At 33.1% G+C, this 22,283-nt stretch overlaps 1 pseudogene; it reads left to right on the top strand.

The window, feature by feature from the left end:
- The first annotated feature begins 750 nt into the window (after positions 1–750).
- On the top strand, positions 751–2,706 carry LOC149549754 (L-type lectin-domain containing receptor kinase SIT2 pseudogene; annotated as a pseudogene).
- Positions 2,707–22,283: the final 19,577 nt, after the last annotated feature.

The following is a 22,283-nucleotide window of genomic DNA, read 5'->3' on the forward strand; positions in this document are numbered from 1 at the left end:
TGTGGGTTGGGCGATGAGTTACCGTCGTAATTGCGATGGTCTGTCGTTGCAATTTAGGTCCAAATGTAGTAGTGCGATATGTTCACCCCCAATAGCCACTCACCAAAAAAAAATAGTACATTACAAATAGACCAATCAACAACCAAGAAAATTAAAAACCTTTAATTAAATGTATGATCAATTATTAATATAGGTATATCTCTCTTTTAGCATAAGAAGTGATCTCTCTTTTTACTATCAATTCGTATACACCGATAGGAACATACACAATATGCACGAGTACCACCATGACCTGTCTCCCACCTTGAAAAATCTTAATACGAATAAATAACTTTTTTTCCCTTTTCCACAACTTTTTGACTGCACGCAGAATTTTTTACCCTCATTTCTACGACTTCTTGACAGTGCACAAAAGCTCCTACTTACTGTACTCTCAGGGGAAACCAGAAAACAAAGGGAGCAATTATCCTTTTAAATCAAATTTCCACTCCTCTTTGATTTCCCATCATGTGCTTCGTGCTCATCAACTTCAGCGTAGGAACTGGATTGACTTGTCGATAAAGCTACGTGAAAATTCCATTGTATTCTTATATTAAAATAGAATACTATGCACCAGCTCAAATATCTGCCATACGGAACAGGGTGTACTTGACTCGAAACTCGCTAGAATCCTATACTGTCTACGAAGAGACTATACATATCATTATTTACTTAGTTTCGACTATGGGCCATTGTTTTCGTTGATAGGAAATGAAACCCATGTCTGTGAATATCCTGCTTATTATTCTTATTTTCATGCATCCATTGCTTCTACCCCGAGCCAACACAAGTTTCCGCTTCAACAAATTCAATGCCTCCACCCTTTATCAGATCGGAGAAACTTCAATCCGGTCCAATGCAATCTGCCTCACAAATCAGTCCCAACACATGTCTACCCGAGCTTTGTATACTCACCCTGTTCGGATGAAAGATCCCAATTTATCATTCAGCACAACCTTGGTATTCGCCATGCTTCCATCTTACTCGGATCCTCAACGCAGCGGGCACGGAATGGCCTTCATCATAACACCCTCCAAGTCTCCAGTGAAAGATTCTTCATCTCACTTTCTCGGTTTGTTCAACACTTCCACCATTGGGAAGCCTTCCAATCATCTCTTTGCCGTCGAGTTTGACACAATCCTCAACAAGGAATATCTAGACATGGACAACAATCATGTCGGCGTGGATCTCAACGACCTCAAATCTGTGAAGTCTGAATCTGCGGGGTACTGGATTGGCAACAAGATGTATCCATTAGATCTCAACAGTGGACACAACGTTCAGGCTTGGATCGATTACGATGATATCCAACACCAATTGAATGTCAGAATAGTGGAAGCCGGTTCATTTCGACCCAAGAAGCCTCTTTTATCTCTCCAAAACATGAATCTTTCCGACATCTTGGAACAAGAAATGTATTTGGGTTTCTCTGCATCCACAGGAACACTCGTTAAAGACCATTGTGTCCTCGCCTGGAGCTTCAGCACAAATGGACCTCCGCCTGAGCTGGATGTATCTCATCTTCCTTCTCCAGTCAAACCCAAGGATTCCAACTCGACACTCATCACAGCCGCCATAGCAACAACTGTGATACTTCTCTTGTTGCTTTTGGTTGCTGCAGCGGTTTTCTGGTGGAAGAGGAATAAGCAGACTGACGAAATAGAAGAATGGGAGAAAGAATATTGGCCTCACAGATTCGACTATAAAGACTTATATATTGCAACCAATGGCTTCCGAGAAGATCAGATCTTGGGCTCTGGAGGATTCGGCCAGGTGTACAAAGGTGTTCTTCCTGCTACAGGACAGGAAATAGCTGTAAAATCCATCTTCAGAGAGACCCCTGAAGTTCTCAAGGAATTCATAGCGGAGATTTCAAGTCTTGGGCGTCTGCAGCACAGAAATCTTGTGCAAATCAGAGGGTATTGCAGGAGGGGTGCCAAGTGTTTCATATTGTACGATTACATGCCAAATGGGAGCCCGGACAAGATGATATTTGGGAGGACCATGAGCGTGCTGACGTGGGCTCAGAGGTGCAGGATTCTGAGGGACGTGGCAGCAGGATTGCTGTATCTTCACGAAGAGTGGGAGCAGGTTGTGGTGCACAGAGACATCAAATCTAGTAATGTTTTGTTGAACTCTGAAATGAATGGGAAGCTTGGGGACTTCGGGCTCGCTCGTCTGTACTAGCACAGAGGAGACCCACAGACTACTCGTGTTGTGGGTACGCTTGGGTACATTGCACCAGAGCTGCTAAATACAGGAAAGGCCGCTCCCAGCGCAGATGTGTTCAGTTATGGTATTTTAATGTTGGAGGTTGCGTGCGGGAGAAGGCCTGTGGATACTTCCCTCGATGCTTCGCAGATAGTAATGGTGGATTGGGTGAGAGAGCTGCATGCAAAAGGTAAGCTTACGGATGCAGCAGATCCTAATCTGGGTGGTGAATATGTTGAAGATGAGATGGAGAAAGTGCTCAAATTGGGACTTTTGTGCTGCAATCCTCAACCGGAGGAGAGACCGTCCATGAGACAGGTGTTGCAGGTAATAGAAGGTGAGGTCTCACTTCCCGCTGTAATATATCTCCGGGAGATGAGTGGAGGGAGGAGGAGCTCATCTCCGAGTACAGGAGTATCGTATGCCTCAACTTTCAACTCTCTTGAGGGACGATAGAGGAGAGCCTCATGAGCAAATCAGTCATCATTTACTAGAGGTTTCTCTTTTTCGTTTTCTTTTATCCGGTATTAAGACAATCAATAGCATCTTCAACACAAGTGTTCCAAAATTTCTAAATTTGTAGCAGTGGTATGTAGGTGATTTATCATGTATATTGAAGATTGAATCATATTTGTCCCCTTCCTTTTGTGGTTTATTCTTTTAAAATGGTTGACATGGTTGGAAGAGGATCATCATGTAAGGAAGAGCAGATCAGAGCAGAGCAGGAGTCAACATAATGGATTAGATGGAGCTCAGATGTAAAAACTTCTTTAGGAGATCTTCAACCTGAGAATGACCAGGAGGAATCTCATCATTCTCGTAATGAGGAGGGTGCAACGTGAGATCTCGGAGTTCTAGGAGGAGGAATCTTATATCAGAAAATAGATGTCTCTGTTGTTTTGTGAAATCAAATCAGGTTCATAGGTCAACTTTTCCTGCGGTTTTTCTTCAGAGTTTTGTGGGCAGTGCCACCATGATGGGATCAAGTGGCAGCACTCCTTGCGGGTCTTGGGATAGGGTCTAATAGCTGGATTGAGGGGCAACACCTTGCATGTAAAAAAATGATTTTATTCTTGCTAAAAAAAAGTTTAGAGTTATTTTTGTATTGGACAAAATATTCTAACTCTAATTTTGTAACTGACATTAATCTTATATAAAATGGCTTAAGATTAGAATTTTTCATATGATGATTTAGTACTTTCTTTCAATGATATTGAGTTTCAAGAGTTTGCAAATTGTAAATAGGTTGTGGATATTCAATTTGGTGGATGCAATCCAAGATTCAATGAACCATGTTCTTGTGTGCTTTATCTCGTCACATTATTAGTTATATTATCATATCATGTTCTATTTGTGTATGTTTTATTTATTTAGATTATTGATTATATTTGTATGTAACTAGTATAGATATCTTAAATAAATCTATCTAAAGAAATGCCGATAGATATCCACTACAAAATAATTATAATTTAATTTACTACATCTAAAATTATTTATATTTCATTTATCTCCATTCTTATTTAGTTAATATTTTATGTGGTATTTATTAAATTATTTTTAAAAGTATAATTTATTTATAATAAGATTTAAACTTTTGACATGTAGATGGTTGTCAAATTTAACCTAGAAGAATAAAAGTTAACATTAACACGCTCACACTATCCCACTCCACCCATTCTACCATTGTAGAATGCCTATTGGCATTAACTAGTTTATTTCTAATAATTTGGTCCTCCTATTTTTAATGAATCAAGCAAACAAAGAAGACTTAGCTCATTGACTTGAACATAAGTTTCACAATGCATCCTTATAGTAATAATACGAAGGCCAGATGTGCCATCTTAATTATTCAACAATTTGCTTTGATTTGGTAGCATTTTCTATGTGTTCTCTACGTTGTTTGGCGTTATTTCAAGGAAACTATTTTGGTTTTTGTGGGGAATTCTCCCACATGGTCATGTCTTTTCCTTGGCATTATGAATTTCAACTTAGCATGCAATTTATAGAAAACTATTTCATGGTATAGCAGGCCGATAATGAAGAAATTAAGCTTAGAAAAACAAGTCGACTTTAACTATTTAACACTTTCAACTTAGGAATCAAGCCTTAATATGTGATGTTTAAGTCATTCGTAATGGGCCTACTCACCATTTGAGTTGAAAAGACATCTTTCAAAACATTTAGGAGAGGGGAGCTCCTCTTCAAAATTGGATCGATGGCCAAATAAATCCACTAGATTGGTTAGTCTCTTGCTTTGGAGGGTTTTCTTCTTTGCTTCCTTGTCTGTATCTATGCTATGGAAGGAAAAGTCACATGCTATATTTATCTCCTTTTTAACCTTGTTGTGGCATCCAAATGACCACACCACAACCAATTGGGCATCTTTTCTCTTGTTTTCTTCATTGGATACCCTTTGTAACAATGCGTCAAACTGTTCATTGGTTTGTATCTTTTGTACCATGCATTTAGGTCTGGAATTTGACGGTCACCTCCATGTGTCATGATTTTTCTATTACAACACATCTTTCATTTTAAGTTCTATAATTTATTTTTCTTTTTTCTTTTTTAAAAATCAATATTAAATTTTTTAAAGTTAAAATATTATAATATAATATCTAACAATATGCCTTTCATTTTAAGTTCTATTTTTAAATTTTTTAAAAATAATATTAAATATTTTTAAGTTAAAATATTATAAAATAATAGTAATATCTAATAAATTATTAAAAAAACATTTTACTAACCAAAAAAATATAATAAAAATAATAATAGTACTTGTAAAAATCTCAGATTAACTAGACATATTTTTAGTTTGTGTACTTCATTTTCTTCTCCTATCAAATCCTCATTTCCATCTCTTATTAATAAAAAAGCTAGAGTTTTAGTTTTCATTTCAATTAGTAGACATATATTATATTTGATTTAAGCATTTTTAGTTGTCATGCAATGTGACTCTATATATGTTTAGATTAATCATAAGGGTTTTATCCCTATATTTTTTCCTTTAACCTAACCACATTATAAAGTTTCCATTAGATTTTTCTAACTTGTAAGTGATTTTTTGTAGATTGGGTGGTAGAAGTAGTTTTGAGAATCGATTCATCTATGAAAATAGTTTCTAAAATTCCTTTTCGAATTAAAGGATGGTGGTAGAAGTAGTTTTGAGAATCGATTGGTGCATCTATGAAAATAGTTTCTAAAATTCTTTTTCAAATTAAAGGATGAATATTGGAATCCCTTGGGATAGTAAATGAGTGCCTCTAATTAGGTAAGTAGAAACTATACCTATGGAGGCTTTTTTTGGCCTGGAAACAATAAGGCAACAACACTAGGCTTGGAGATTTGTTAGAATTTGATGGTCATAATTTTGACGTAGTTGCAACTAGACAACATGATCTTCACAAGTCAAGACATGACTAGAAATAAAGCAATCAACTTTAGAACTCGATATTGAAAGATAAGGTTGGAGATATGTATACAAAAGTCTAACGAAACAAAAAAATTTAGACTTCAAAATATAGATAAAATCATTACTTTTTATTATTCACCAAGACCATACTTCTACGAAATCATTTCAAATCTAACACTTGCATATTGTCAATCTTCAAAACTTTATTTTCTTGGAGGAACTTTTTTCTTGAAACCACCAAATATATTTTTCTCTTTGTAGTTGAATTCCTCAAAAAATAATAATCTTACTACCATTTATTCATAATTGTACCTTCTCACCTTTTCTTGCTTGATTATATTGTTTGTGTTGCATATCCATAATTCTCTACGTCATTCTTGCATGCTTTTCTAGATTGTATTATTTACATAGTCTAATGAATGAATAATCACGTAATTTGATAAGTGACTTTTCTTTTCAAGGATTTTTCAAAAAGGAAACCCTATTTCAATTTATTCATATATTTAAATAAGTTTTAAACAATTTATCTATAATATTTTTAGATGACACATATTTCTTAAAATTTTAATTATATTTTTCTTAAAAACTATCTAGATATTATTGTAGAGTCATTTGATTTAAATTTACTAGATATCCCCCAACATACAATCATGCAACCATGAAATTTAGCTAGTACACTATTTTAATCTTTTAGTGTTTTTGTCCTCTTGTTGCATAAAATCTTGGACATTAGCTTTTTTTTTACAGAAACATTTTTTACCAAATTTTTCACATCATCAAAACATCAATTCTCCACTCAATAAAGATACTAACCTCCAATTTAATTGCCAAAAATTTGAATTGTCCATACAAATAGAAAAATGTACCTTTGATTTATTTATTAATAAATAAAATATACAATATTTCTATTTTTAATTTTAATTATTAATTTTTTTTTAAAGGTAAGTGCATTCTATCATAGAAAAAGACTAAAATAGTTTAATTAGTCTACAAGTTTGATTGATTTGGCTCATAAAATTTGTTAAACAACCTTCAAATGATGTATAAAATCATAATTAAAAGTCATGATTTACTTGTTGGGTTTATCATAAAGTAGTTCACCTAATTTTGGAACTTTGTTTAGATGGTCATCCTTAAACATTACAAACTACAAAAAAAATTAAGCTTGAAAAAATTAGTTCAAATTCAAGACAATTTTAACACTTCTAGCATGGGAATCAAGCCTTAGTATGTGATGTTCAAGCCATGGACATTTAGATCCATGCACTTGTTGAAGTTTCAAGAAATTTGCATGAAAAGCTACATGTAACCAAAGCAAATTCTACTAGCTATTTTTTAATGACTATTCACCTAAAACCCTTCAAACAAAATAGAGGAAAATTTTACGCTTTCATAAATTTGATACTATGCACAAAATAATCCCACATTAGAGCATTTGAACTCTCACACCAATTGTAATATGAGATAATTTATAATTTAGTAGGAATCTACTGAAGTGGGTGATTGGTTGTAGTTATAGAGTATACTACAATATTGACAAAAGAATTAATATTTGAAATAAACCAAAACCAAATTAAGAAATGCAAGAGTATTGCTATCTATTATTATTTATATTGATAACTTTTTATATGCCAAGTGGGATGAATTTCTAACTATGATATCTTTCAAGGAAGTAATCCAAATCATTAACAAGGACACAATCAAGGGGATTTGGGGGAAACATTATATTTTTAAGGAGAGATTAATGATGGTCAATAAAGCATTGACATTCAAAAATAATATTTGTTAATTTTTTTTCAAAAGAGTATAAATTTTTAACAAAAATTATAGCTCTGCAACATATACATTTCAACTTCATCTTTTGAGAGTTTATAACTAGAAAAGATTGAGAGTATATATTAGAGTACCATGACTCTAATAAAACATCATTAAAAAAATGGCACTATATATTCATTGTGATCAGTATATAGACAAACTACTAATCCACAACAACATCCTTGGAAACTACTTTAGACCATCCCTATGGGCCCAGGTGAACAATTGTTACCATCATAGGTAGAATAAATGACATGAGTTTTTTGGTTCCCTCCAATAAGTTTTCAAAGGTGGAAGGAATTGGTAAATTGGTTTATGAAATGTATCCAAATTTAATTTCTCTTTTTAGCAGTAGGGCATCACCTTCCTGCAACAACTCTTTGAACTTTACCTCATCAACTTTCATCGTTAGGGTAACCTACAATGATATGTTAGAGAACATGAGTCTCCTAAGAGACCTAGTAAGATTTCTAGAAACACCACATAATATGTTATCATTTCTTCTTTCCATAATAACCACAGGACCTCAACTGAAATAAGAGACCGAAAAATATTACAACTACTTTTGGTGCTCAAGATTTCCCCTGTTATGATATTACTCACCTTGAAATAATGCTCAACATCAAAACTAAATAGAGCCTAGGATTATTTGGCAAAGGCATGGTTAAAGAATATGTGGAATAAGGATTTAGGTTGTCTATAATATGGACAAATGAACTAATGTCCTTATTTGATTTAACAATGTGCAACTTGTGCAAGAGAAAGCACCAAAAGAAGCATTATTTTTTTGGTTCCACTAGTCTATGCCGTACTTTTGCAATCCGTGAGATTATGGGAGTAATTTTGGACAAGGATGAGGTGATCACAAATATTCGAGCTAGAGGATAAGAAGTTGTAGATTAGTTTAGATTTGGTGTAAGGTAAGGGGGTACCATACTTCCAAGCTAAGGTTGGGCTCCTATCATCTTTGACATAGATATCTCTAGGGAGGAACAATAGAACACAAGCATTCTTAATCATAAAATATGTTCTTTTTTGAGATTCAAGCAAGTTAAATCTTGAGGATAGGCATTCCCAACTGATAAGTATTCCTTCTTCTAGGACATCTATGAGTGAACCAATTCCCAGCTTGTTCCATTCCTCTGCTCAACATCCTTGCATCAATGTTATCTAGGTTTTTCCCCATGTTTTAAGTTCCACCAAATAGAAATTTCTTCGTAAATTGTATTGTCCTTATTGATTATACCACTATCCCTTTAATATTATCTCTCAACAACTCCCAACATCTCCATATTGCTTTAAACACATTAGAGGCTTTGACGCTCATTGAATTTTTTTCTATTAGGAGGTCACAAACATTTAGGTTCTTCTAGAAAGAGGCCTTGGATGGGTGTCCTCTTGAGATATTATTTCTAATTAGAACCTTCTAGGGTTCAATTGCCTTTGTCTCCCTGGCTATCCACTTCACTGCTAGAGATTTGTGCACTTGTAGAAGTTTCAAGAAATGTGCATGAAAATCTATACGTAACCAAAGGAACTTCCACTAGCTATTTTTTTTATGGCTATTCACCTAAAACCCTTCAAACAAAGTATAGGAAAATTCCACGCTTTCATAAATTTGATATTATGCACAAAATAATCCCACATTAGAGAATTTGAACTCTCACACCAATTGTACGATGAGATAATGTATAATGTAGTAGGAATCTATTGAAGTGGGTGGTTGGTTGTAGTCATAGAGTTTACTACCATATTGAAAAAAGAATTAATATTTGAAATAAATCAAAACCAAATTAAGAAATACAAGAGTATTGCTATCTATTATTATTTATACTAATAACTTTTTATACGCCAGGTGGGATGAATTTATGACCATGATATCTTTTAAGAAAGTAATCCAAAGCATTAATTAGGATATAGAAAAGGGGATTTGGGGGAAACATTATAGTTTTTGAGGAGAGGTAAATGATGGTCAATAAAGCATTGACATTCAAAAATAATATTTGTTATTTTTTTGTTATAATATGGTCCCACAATAATGGTTCTCACTTTTTGGCCGACTTTAACATTCAAATACATAATTTTTTTTCAATAATTAGAATTCATTATTGGAACAAAATTTATCATTATCTTTCAATAAGATTGATTAAGGATGATTTGAGTTGCACCAAAATTTGCACTCTATTTATGTTTTCATTATGATGACAGACTAGTTGAACTTTTAAAATAAGTTTTCATTGCTCTTTCCCTTTCCATTTCTCTCACATGTTTTTTTTTATTAGAACATGCATTGTATGATTTGGATTTTAGATCATATAAAGTATTCTATTCATCTAGTCATTGGTTGCCTCCTAGCTTAAAGATTTTTTATAATGTGTGCAACAGGTCTTCAAGCTTTCACACAACTATATATGAGCTCTGTAATACAACTATGATGGATACTAGGTAGTTTTTTAAAAATTGGGAATGTAATATTGTGTCTTCAATTAATTATTATAAATTATATATATTGTGTTATATATTGTGGCTCTTTCCAAATGACTTGTTCCATCACATCTACTGCAAGAGTTGGTGGGACAATGCAAGATTTCTCACAATCCTTTCACTTGCCTACATATCAATTAGTCCCCTTTGTAAAATTCAAGGCATAAAATTATTCATCTACTAATATTTTGGCACATGATAGAGGGTATACTATATTGGAATATGCTCTTCATGGTCAATTGATATAAAAGGTCTAGATATTTAAAGCTATAACATGTTGGTTCTCAAAATTGGAAGTAACTAAAATTATATTGATCCCAAACTTTTGGCATAGATGGAGCTCCTCCAGTATGGGTAAGCTTCAATTTTAACTCCTCTTACAAATTTAGGCATTCCCTAAATACAATGTATACATTAAATTTATTCAAACAAATTAAATTCTAAATTTTATGTTTAGTTGATTATGGAAAGGGGATGAACCACAACAAATGAGGTTATGGTTGTCAAGAGTTGAATTGAACTCTTAAAAACTTAGACATTCTTTAAAGTGAAATTATATATAAATATAAATTATACACATTAAAATTTATGCCGACAAATCCAAATCTTATTTCTTCTAGATTCTTTTGAAGTTTAGTTGGTTGTGGGACGGGGCAAACTATGACAAGTAAGGTTGTGGTTATCAATCGTTTAATAGACTAGCCCACCAACTATTATATTGCTTCAAGGAACATGGACAAATTGAACCTCTTGGAACTTATCTTACAAGATTTGAATTGTATCCAACCTTTTTTCTTTGTGATTTGTTTATTCTAATTATTGAATCTTTGAATTCCAAATTCCAAATTGATAATTATATTGAATTAGATTCAATTTAGGGTTTATACTACCCCAATATTTTGAACCTATTGCATCACTTCATAAAAAAAACTTTGATTTCCACTTAAAATATATTTTTCATTAAAGAAACAAAATATTAGTGTTGGAATTAGTGGGTTCTAACTGCAAGTTGAGGATAATAATCCCTTTTTACTTCCAACTATCATTCAACTAAACAAATTACTGACTATTTTTTTCCAATTAACCAAATTTTTTATAGTAAAACCAAATTTTTTCTATTTGATAAAAAATTGTCCCTTTAACCAATTAATGAATTTAAGGGTTTTGTTGACAATTGGTAGAGAAAACAAGAAAAGTTAATTTGGGTTCCCAAAAAACATATGTGGCAATAGTGTTAGCCCTTTTCCATGGTGTTTAAATTATGATTGAAAAAGGTTTCAAGAAAATGATAGTGGAAGGTGATCCTCTCAATGTAATTAATATTTTGAACCAAAAAGATGATGTAGAATGGAATGGTAGGGATGTCATTAATAAGACCATGAGGTTACTTGACACAACAGATGAAGCTATCTACCAACACATCTACAGGGAGGGTAATAATGTCATTGATAGGTTAGCATCCTTAGGTAAGTACACATAAGTGGGAAGACATGCAGTCAATTCCTATAGAGGCTTATGCAGTGATATTGCAAGATATTGTCATCTTGCACAATAATTACAATGTAATCGATGATAGTTAAAGATTTCATTCTTGAAATTATTTCTTGGATCTTGGGGTATTTTTCATTTCAAATTTCCCTATGTGATTTCTCATTTCCAAATTTATGCTAGAGCCTTCTTGACTATAACTTTGCACTACCTAGGTTACCTATGTATTGTGGGTTATTGGATTTTGTCTTTGAGATATATGAGAGAGGTAGGTTTTGGGTTACGATGGGAGGACAATTGTATCAAATTGATCCCAAAAAGTGTGAAGAGTTTAAACGTGATTCCAAGGTGTGGGATATAATTGAGAAAGAGGAAATGGTGACATATGTGGAAGGAATGAAGGGGTATAACTTAGAACTGTCCCTAAAATTTGTGGATTCTTGGAGGATGGTAAGTTTACCAATGGTGATGTTTCTTTCCTAGTAATGCTAGAATCTATTGAGGCTATTACTTAGGAAAGTATGAAAAGTGAGTGGAGAGTGGTGTTTGCTATTCTCCTTAAGTTCGTCGCTTTGGAAAGAAGGTACAAGCATTTCCATTCCCATATTTTTCTAATGCTTAGTCATTTTAGAAGCAATGTGAATTTTTTTCCCTTCTATATTTTCTCATATTTGTTGTTGTCTAGTGAGAAATATAGGGTTAAGGGTAAATCTGCTCTCCACTAAAGCTTACTATTTAGGTTGTATGATTTTCATTGAGATTTGACTCCCCAAGCTAGCCTATCCCCAAATTTATTGATTGAGCTTATTAATTTAGTCTTTATCCCCATCTCTTCCTCATCTTAGAAGTTACAAGATAGCCAGATCCCCCACAATGTGCCTTATATTTTGGGCATGAGGGTTATTTTGTATCATAAGGTCAGGCATAAGAAGGTTTCTTAGCTGGAGTAACTTGAGAAAAAATGGAATTTTTAGATGACTTGACTTCTTCTGCTTCTTGCTCTATGAAGTCATCTTGGACCATAGATAAATCCACTCCTTATTTTGTGCCCAATTCACCCTCTACCTCCTTCTTCCCTCCCTCCTCAAAGACTTAGCTTAGTTACCTAGAGGATCCCCATATCCCTCAATCTACTTCTCCAAACCTGATTCCTAGAAGTGTTGATGGATACATTGACCTTTAAGCCTTGACCCGTAAGTTGGATGAGTTGTGCATTTTTCACAAAAGATTTAAAGCTATTACCAATTAGCTTCTCTATCAACTAAAAATTTCCAAAAGAAAAATAAACAAATGGGAACTCTTATAGAGGTTGAATGAGGGGTGAAGGATTGGAATAAAGGTAAAAAGGGATGATGCACTGTGGAAAGTGGGTAGAGATTTTGGGAAAAAAATTCACATTTGGAAATTAATTGAAGAGAAAATCTCATAAATTCATTCCCTTGTACCATCGTAAGAGGAGGAGAATGAGATCCTAATAGCCCTAACATCAATGAAGAAGTCCCAGGATCAATTAGGGGTCCAAATCAAAGACCTTGCTTCCTAGTAGAGCATGACCCAAGATAGAGTGGATAAGGCCATTGGCAAAATTCAACAAGAGTTGGAGGAGAGAAAGCTTAAGAAGAAAGGGAGGGAGAAAATCCATGGTAAAGAGGAGGGTCTTTAGATTGTCACTATGCATGAGGCTAGGTTGGGGGATGTGACTTCCTCTCATTCTTCTAAGAAACCTTCCTTCCTAGAGAAGCTTAAGGAGTTGAGAAAGTAGGTGTAGTGTTGGTATGCTTCTACATATTTTTTGGTTTGTGTTGGTTGCAAGTTTCTCTGTTGGTTCATTGCTGCTAGATTTTAGTAGTCTTATTTTTTATGTTGTATAGTTTGGATATGGTTTTATCTTAGCTTTGTTTAGGTTGGTGCTAGTTTTTTAAGGTTTCACTTCTTGTGAACTTATGACTATTTTTCCACTAGACTTGATGCTATTTTTTGTTATAGGGTTTGGGCCCTCTCCCACTTTACTTAATTAGAACTCATAACATAAATTTTTAAGAATTTAATAAACAATAAATATTTTTAAATATATTTATGTGAAGTGCTTATATAGATTTCTATGGTATGCACATGTATGATCTCTCCTATCTTATGATCCTTGAATTTATGTCATGTGAAAATGAAATGCTCAAGATCCCTTGATTTCAAGTTTTTAGGATAAAAACAAAGAGAGTTGACTGAAGCATTGGAGAAAACAATTTAGGAACCCAAGAGAACATGGGATCCAAAGTTAATTTGGTCCTAGGTATAGGTTGACTTAGGTCGACATATGTGTCATCTTGGGTTTACCTATAGTTGAGGAAATCCTAGGGTTAGTAGATCTAAGGTATTGAAGGTTGTATAAAAGGAATCATAATTTTTTTTTTTTTTGCCAAAAGATATGGCAAAAAAGGCATTAAAATAACACTTATGAGAGTCATGCAGAGAAATTGGTGATGGCGTAGAGATTTGAGCAAGATTAATGGAAGAAGAGAAAGGGACCAAAACCACACTAAGGAGGGATAAAAGGTCTCAAAATAAGTGCTTCCATTTTAAGATGGCACAAAGCCTAAAGGAACATATCATTCCCACGATGACTTGTTACCCCTCAAAAGTAGTCAAATTTGTTTTGGGAGATGAGAATTTAGAAAGAAAGTTGAAAATATAGGTGGTGTGGGGATAGCATATCATAAATAATTATGAGATCCCATGCAAGCTAAAATGGGGATAAATTGAGTGTCTAACTATAGGCTCTTGTAATTTTGGATGGTACACATTGATATGTTAAGTCTTCTTAGTTCTCTCCCTAAAATATAGGGTTAATTTTGTTTATTGCATTTTAAACTATTCAACTAATATTTATGGCATAATAGATATATTAGATGCATTTTTCTTTAACATTTCATAATTTTAAATCATGTGTATGTTTATGTGCATATATCTCACATTTTTATTTTATATTTGTTAATTTTTAAAATTATTGGCATATAAATAACTAATTTTTCTATAACAATTTTATAGGAAGAGATATGTTTGCATGAATAATGGTCAAAATAAAGTTACATGGTAAAAATTTACACACCCAAATCACTATTTTAATATTTTATTTACTTAAAAAATTTCTTTGTGATTATTTTGGATCAAAATATAAGTGATTAAATTGCATACTTTACATTTTTAAAAACATTTTGTACAATCATGGCTGCCTAGTCACATGTAGGGTTTGACCGCTTTTTGACCCTTTTTTTCCCATTGTTCCTAGTCTTCTATGATCCCCTTAACCCATTTTAGTTTTTGAATTTATGTTATTTAGTTTTTGGTCTTTCCCTTAATCTTAGATGTTGAGCCCCTCACTCCTTTCACCCTACCTCATTTTTATTCTCTTGATAAAAATACTTAATGATATTTTAACCCTTAAATCTAGTTGATTAACTAATTTATTTCTATATTTATCACAATTGTATGCACCTATGGGAAAGATTCCTGAATAGATGTACCTTGTCAAGTCCTTAGAGAATATGTAATAACTGACAAAATATTATAGTCAAGTTTATTTATAGGCTCTTTGCAAATTATTTTCAAGTCATTCAAAAAGTTTCCTAAGTTTTGTCTGAGAGTAAAAGAGAGACATATTTTTCATATGAAAGCTTATCATGTTAATGCAGTCAAGGAGAGAAGGAGCTCAAAGAGTTAAGTCCAATACTTGCAGTGAGAGTCACACAAAGGAAGCAATAAGGAAAGAAAACTAAGAGATATGGAAGATGCACCTTCAATTATCATAAGTTTAATGAAAATGGGTCTTCAATATGTAGTCATACATTCCAAGCATACAAGCTTGATTACAAACATGAACCCTACTTTGTATTTTAAATAAGTTCACTTCACCTTGACTTTCCAGGAAGATCAATTACAATCCTTATAAAGACTTCATGAGGTATTAGTTGGCCTAGAATAGATTATATTCTCCAAGACATAAAATATACTTCAATACAGGGAAGGACCTAAAGTACATATATCTTATCATACAATTCAAAATTAATCTATTGTAATCCAAAATATGAGTCCACACAAGATAAAAGAACATTGAGATGTACACCATATATTACTAATTGGGAAATGACTTTGCAAGATTAAAAAATATTAGCCATTCATGAAAGTGACAAGAAACTTAGTAAACCAAGAAGAATCCAACATAACTTGATCAAGACAAAACAAAATGCATTGCAATCCAAGAGATAGATAGAAAATAAAGTCCAAATAATACCCTTAATATTGCAATAGCTAACTCAAAGGACCGAAGGATCACTGTGAGAAATCCTACCACTACACATACAAGAAACTAAAGAATACGAATATTTTTGTTTGATACAAGATTTTTGAGAACCCAAGAAATTATCATACATCAAACACTTGGGGTAATTGAAAAAGTGAGTCCCCCACCTTGTTTCTAAAGAAAATCAAAATGATTTACCTTGGCTTGATATATTATTAAGAATCTTCAATTATTTTATCTTTCCACTTCACTAGATATTCCTTATACTACTCACCTCTTGTACTCCTACCGACTCTGCTAAATCTCTTCTATCTCATCTAGTTCTTAGGATATTGTGTTCACTATATGATTCATCATCTATACTCAAAGAAACTTCATGATACTCATACAAATCAATAACATTAAATATAGATCATATATCTATATCCTTTGGTAAATCATCTTCATTAACATTCTTTGAATCAAACTTCCTCAAGATCCTACAAGGTCCAAACTTTCTCATTTCAGCTTGTTATATGTCCCAATAAGAAACCTTCCTTTCTTCAGATATACTTTCACTTGGAATTTCTTATGTCTCCTCTACATATGTCTCCAACTGTTATTTTACCTAGTTATGTAGGTTACTAAATGTTTTGTAAATTCTTTTTCTTTCATACTTCTCTTCTCTTCATGACTAATATTCCACAAATCCGAGACTCCTTTGGAATTAAAACTACTATACCTCAAATGGTGTTTCTATATTCTTATATTTATTGATTTTTTATGTACAAAATATCCTTGTGCTAGAACCAAATCTCAATTTCTAGTCTTTTCTCCAACCAAAAATCCCAATAAGTTCCCTAAACCCTTTTTTACTACCTCTATCTATCCATCTATTCCTTTGATGAAACATAGAACTAAACTTCAAATTTTTCTTCACATTATTCCATAGTGTCCTCCAAAAATAACCAACAAACTTACTATCCCTATGTGAAAAATATAATTACGTAATCCACACAACCTCACAATTGCCTTGAAATATAAGTCAACTACATGCTTCTGTTGTCTTCTTACAGGGTATGAAATGAGACATATTTTAAAACCTATTCAGTATCACAAATATATAATCATTACCTCTTAGTATCTTTTGTAACCCTAGTGCAAAATCCATGCTAATGTCTTCCAAAGGTCTTGTTGGTATTGTCAAAGGTGTACATAATCCAATATTCTAACGACTTTCTTTTGCAATTTGACAAATTCTACAACTTTGAGAAAATTTCCTAATCTCCTTATGAATACAAGGCCAAAATAATTCTCACATAATAATTCCACTATCTTTTCAATACCTTAGTGTCCAACTAGTCCTCCACAATGTTTTTCCTTAATTAGATTATCCCTCTTAGAACTCCTATGTGTGCATAGTTGAGATCCTCTAAATAACATACCATCTTGAATGAAATAGTCCAACCATTTTCTTTGGTATGCCACAGTAGGATTTTTGCAAAATTTCCAAGGTTCTAAGAAATCTAGGTCACTTTTATACAAAGTTCCCAACTCCTCAAATCCCAATATTTCAATTCCCATATTTGTTAATAGGGTCCTTTATCTAATTAGATCATCAACAACTTTATTTATTTTACCACTCCTATGTCTCAAGACAAAGGTGCAACTCTGTATGAATTGAACCCATCTAATATATTTTTGATTCAAATTCCTTTGTCTATTATGATATTGTAATATTAGATTATTGGTTTACAACACAAAATCCTTAGGCAACAAGTCATGTCTAATTTTATATAAAGCTTGTACTATTGCATAAAATTTATGATCATAGACTGAATATTTTTCTTGGCATCACTCAAATTTTATTGAAATAAGTAATCAATATACCTTCTTGAGTTAACACAACTCTAATTGCATTTCCACTCATATTACAATCCACCTTGAAAACTTTATTGGAACAAGATAGGACTAATACATGTTAATTTAGTCAACTTTTATTTCACCAATTCTAATTTGATTTGTGCTCAATATGTCCACTTGAATTCTTTCTATCCTTTCTCATTATCTCAGTCATAGGGTTACAAACTGAACTAAAATCTCTAATAATATTTAAGTAAAAACTTGCCAACTCATGAAATGATCTCATTTTTCCAACATTCATAGGTGTATGCCAGCTCAAGATTTCTTTAACCTTCTTAATATATAGATCTTCAACCTCTTCATCAATATCAAAGATCTAAAATATACTATTTCTACCTTCATGAAAGAACACTTCATGATCTTTTTCAATAACTTCTTCTCCCTTAATCTCTGCAATACTTGTCTCAAATGCAATAAATTTTCTTCTTTAATCTTACTAAAAAATTAGAATGTCATCAAGATAAACAATCATAAACTTACTAAAGAGTATCTTGAATACCTCATTCATAAACCTCATGAAAGTACTTTATGCATTAGTTAATAAAATAATAATAATAACCATTCATATAATCCTTTATTTATCCTGAATGCAGTTTTCCACTAATCTCTTTCTCTGATTTTGATTTGATGATACTTACTCAAATCTATCTTTTTAAATTATCTATCTCCACTTAGATAATCCATTAAATGATCCATTTGAAGCAAAGGAAATGTATAATTCACTATGATCTTGTTAATGGCTCTAGAATCAATACACATCCTCCATTCTCCATTCTTTCTAGGTGCTAATATTGTAGCTATCACAGGGAAAATGGACAAAGTTGTGCCAAAAAGATGACACACAACTCAAATTTCTAAATTTCTAAAAGTGTGCATGTTCTTTGGCTTGGGCTCCACAACCCTACATGTGCGCTTTTTAAGAACTCTATAAATGGGCTGCAAACTTGTGGCCCATTCCATTTTCTCTTATTTCTTTGTGCTGGTTTCTTCTTTCCCCTCAATAGTGTGCACACAGTTTGTAGAATTTGAAGAATTTTATCATTCTCCTTCTAAAAATGGCTCCTCGTCGCCAGAGATCAAGATCGAGATAGTCAAGTATGTTTTCTACTCTTCTTTTTGCATTGTTTTGTATGTTTTTGTAGTTTTGCTTCAAATTTGTTTATTTATTTAAAATGCAATTAGTTGTTTATCAGGAAATGTGAATAATCAACCACCAAATCCAGAGCCTAATCAACAAAATCAAAATAAAAACCCTCCATAAGATCAAAATCAAAACCCTCCACAAGAAGAGCAAGATATTTTGCAACCTCCACCAATTGAAAGACCTCCTCTTGGCACCGAAGAAAATATAATGAATGAAATAGAAAGAGAGAAAAATGAATTAGAAGCAACCATTGGTAGGTTGAAATCTTGTGGGAAAACTAATCCTATGAGAGCACAATTGGCATCCTCCCTTGAGTTCATTATGAGCCATGTAGCTTTTGTTATTGGCCAGTTGGATATTTGGCATGTTAAGAGAGAAGAACAAAGAAGATACTATGTAAATAAATTATCCTATAAATATGTAAGAAAAAAGGACATAGAAAAAGGTAGCATATGTGCATTTTTAAAAAAGCTCAGAGAACAAGACACTATTAAACATATAAGTAAAAGGTTCCCCATCCATTGGTGCATACATGATGATATTAGAAATAACTTTTGGGATAGATGGTGGATGGTTTTTGATGCCCCTCCCTACAATAATCATGAGGTTCCATATATTTCTTAAATAAATTGTATTGTGAATTTGTCCTTGGGGCGATCCCCAATTATTTTGATATGTTAGATTCTTAGGGTAGAGGTGGGGGATCATCATTTGAGATGTCAGGGGCATGTTGTGACCCTAATGTAATTAGGGAACCTATTGTCAAGCCACATGGTGAGCATGTGATTATTCCTTCAGTTGTGAAGGAACATGTAGAGACCAGTACTCTAGGGACTATCAATGCTTTGACACAAACCCTCATTCATTACACCAGTCCATTAGTTGAGGAGGATCCTTCTTTGTGTCATGGTCACATGCACACATCATGTGGATCCTTATGCACATTTGGTAGTCATGTTGGAGACACTATGGATGATTGGCTAGTCATTGATGAGTTCCTAAGTGACACATTTGGCATTGACACACAAGTAAATTAAAATTATAATAAACTAATTTGATCACATTTCATATGTATAGTGAATGACTAATTAATTAGCATGTCTTGACATTGTTCAAAATTCAGGGTAGGAGTGTTGGTGGCCCTAATACAGATTCTTGACCCCATTTAACATCATGTTGATGATTCGAGAGGTATGTATCAATTCAATCATTTAAATTAATACATAAATTTATTAAGTAATCATATGAAAGATTGACAAATTTTATTTATCCATGTGCATTAACTAGACCATCAACATTCAAAAGGGACTTTAAGCTTAGGCTTGATACGAGCTTTTTAGAGGTACATTTGTTTCATGTTAATTTAATTCATTTGATTATATTTATTTCATGTTTCATGTTACATGTAAATTGTATTATATGATTTTCAGTTGTTGATGTCTGAGACTCCTCCTCATCTTCACTAGTCCATTGATCATGGAGTTGCTGCCACAATGGCTAGTTTGGAGCCATTGACCGAGGTATGAAAGAGTTTTCATAGTTTTAGTTATTATTTATAATAGTTAGTATTGAAATTTCTAATGGTATTTATAAGTTTGATTGAGTGATTATATTGATTGAATTGTTGTAGGGCCTTGTTACTCCCGATCGTCTGTGAGCCTTTGAGGTAGATTTACAGAGTGACTATTTGATGACAGTAAGAAAATAATTAATTTTATGTGTACATATATTTGATTTCAATGTATAATAATTATTGATTCATATCTACTTTATTTGTATAAGCTCCCGTTAGAGAGAAGCCTAAACAAGAGGATGAGTGAGCATGTGAGGAAGTCCCCATCATCCCCATCATCTCCCTCCACACAATGATCGAAGACCTCTAGGGATTTGTTTCCTTCCCCTTGTGGGAAGGAGAAGATATAGGGATAGACACACATGTATAGGCATTAGTGGACATATATCTTGGATTTTATGTTAGTGGACATATTCGACATACACTTGATGTATATATGACATTTTATATTTGATGTATGATATATATTTGATGCATGAAATTATTAGAATCGCGACATTATTGGTTATCATAATATATGATATGTTTATTCATGTATGACATTATTGGTTATCATAATATATTATATGTTTGTTCATGTATGACATTACTAGTTATCATAATATATTATATGTTTGTTCATGTATGACATTATTGGTTATCATAATATATATCTTGTTTTTCTTGTTTACATTTTAAGTACATTTCATGTATTTCATTTTAATGTAATTTGCATCCAAAATGATGTAGAGTCCTCACACCAAAAGCTAGTGGATTCCCAACAAGAACATTTTTAAGGCAAACTACCTTTCCCACCTTCCTAAGTATTTTTAAAGACTCTTTCCAACTTGGTTACAATATTGAACAAACTTCTACTCAAATTCACAAAACTACTTGATCACTTTCCCTATTCAAGACTTGGGAAGCAATAAGGGAAAAATGAGCAAATTTGAGAAATGGATCCTAATCAACTTGTTGCTTCAAAATGACACCTTAGACACTTCAAGGAATAGCTAATGATGAGGTTTCCACAACTGGTTTACTCTCTTAACATGCATTTTGCAAAATTTCTCTCAATAAGTCTAATTGCCCTTATGGCCCTTTTTGTGGTTTTTGGACAGCAACTTTGTTTTTCTCCACTAAACCTGGCAAAAAAAAAGGTATTTGGATACTGATGCAAGAAGGAGGTGGTAATACTAGATCATTATTAAAAACTCTCATCACTAGGCTTCTTTTGATCCTACCAAACATATTACCATCAGTCCCTCAGGACTCTTCCAAGGCTAGAGAGCAGGTGGTTGGCCTATTCCTTATGCCACCCTCACCTATTCCAAATCTCTACTTAACCCTTCACAAACTCAACCAACTACCTCTCACAATACCCAACACCTCTACTACCTTACACCCTCTAGGATATTTCACAACACCATACCCCAATAAACTTCCAAAAGGCTTAACTCATTGACATTTAAGTGGTTTCAACATTCATAAGGTGCTATACACCTTAGAGGGCTTCAAAACATCAATTCTCACAAACAAACCTAAAGAGGCTCTTCCTTGTAGCCCTACCTTTGGGGTTTTAAGGTAGGAAATCAAAATCTCTCCAAAAAACTACCAAATCCAATGAGGGATTAAGATACCTAATATTAAGCTTGACTAAATTCCAAAAACATAGACTCCTAACTATTCAATAAAGCATATAACTTACAAGCCCGAGTCTAGACAAATAGGCCTAAAACATACCTTCTAACTCCCAACTAATTAAAATTTCAAATAACAATGACAAATGATCTTGTTTATAGTTTTACCTTACCAAGATCTTACAAACTTCTGACTTTCAAAGTCCTAACCGTTGAGGATATACACAAACCTCCAACCCTTGTTATAATGAGGATTTCCTTGTTGAATAAGATAACTATCTCAAAAAATTCAGTCTCTCATCTAT

This window comes from Cupressus sempervirens, chromosome 7, assembly GCF_028749045.1.
Source record: "Cupressus sempervirens isolate cs-2001-9-10 chromosome 7, ASM2874904v1, whole genome shotgun sequence".
Taxonomy (NCBI): domain Eukaryota; kingdom Viridiplantae; phylum Streptophyta; class Pinopsida; order Cupressales; family Cupressaceae; genus Cupressus; species Cupressus sempervirens.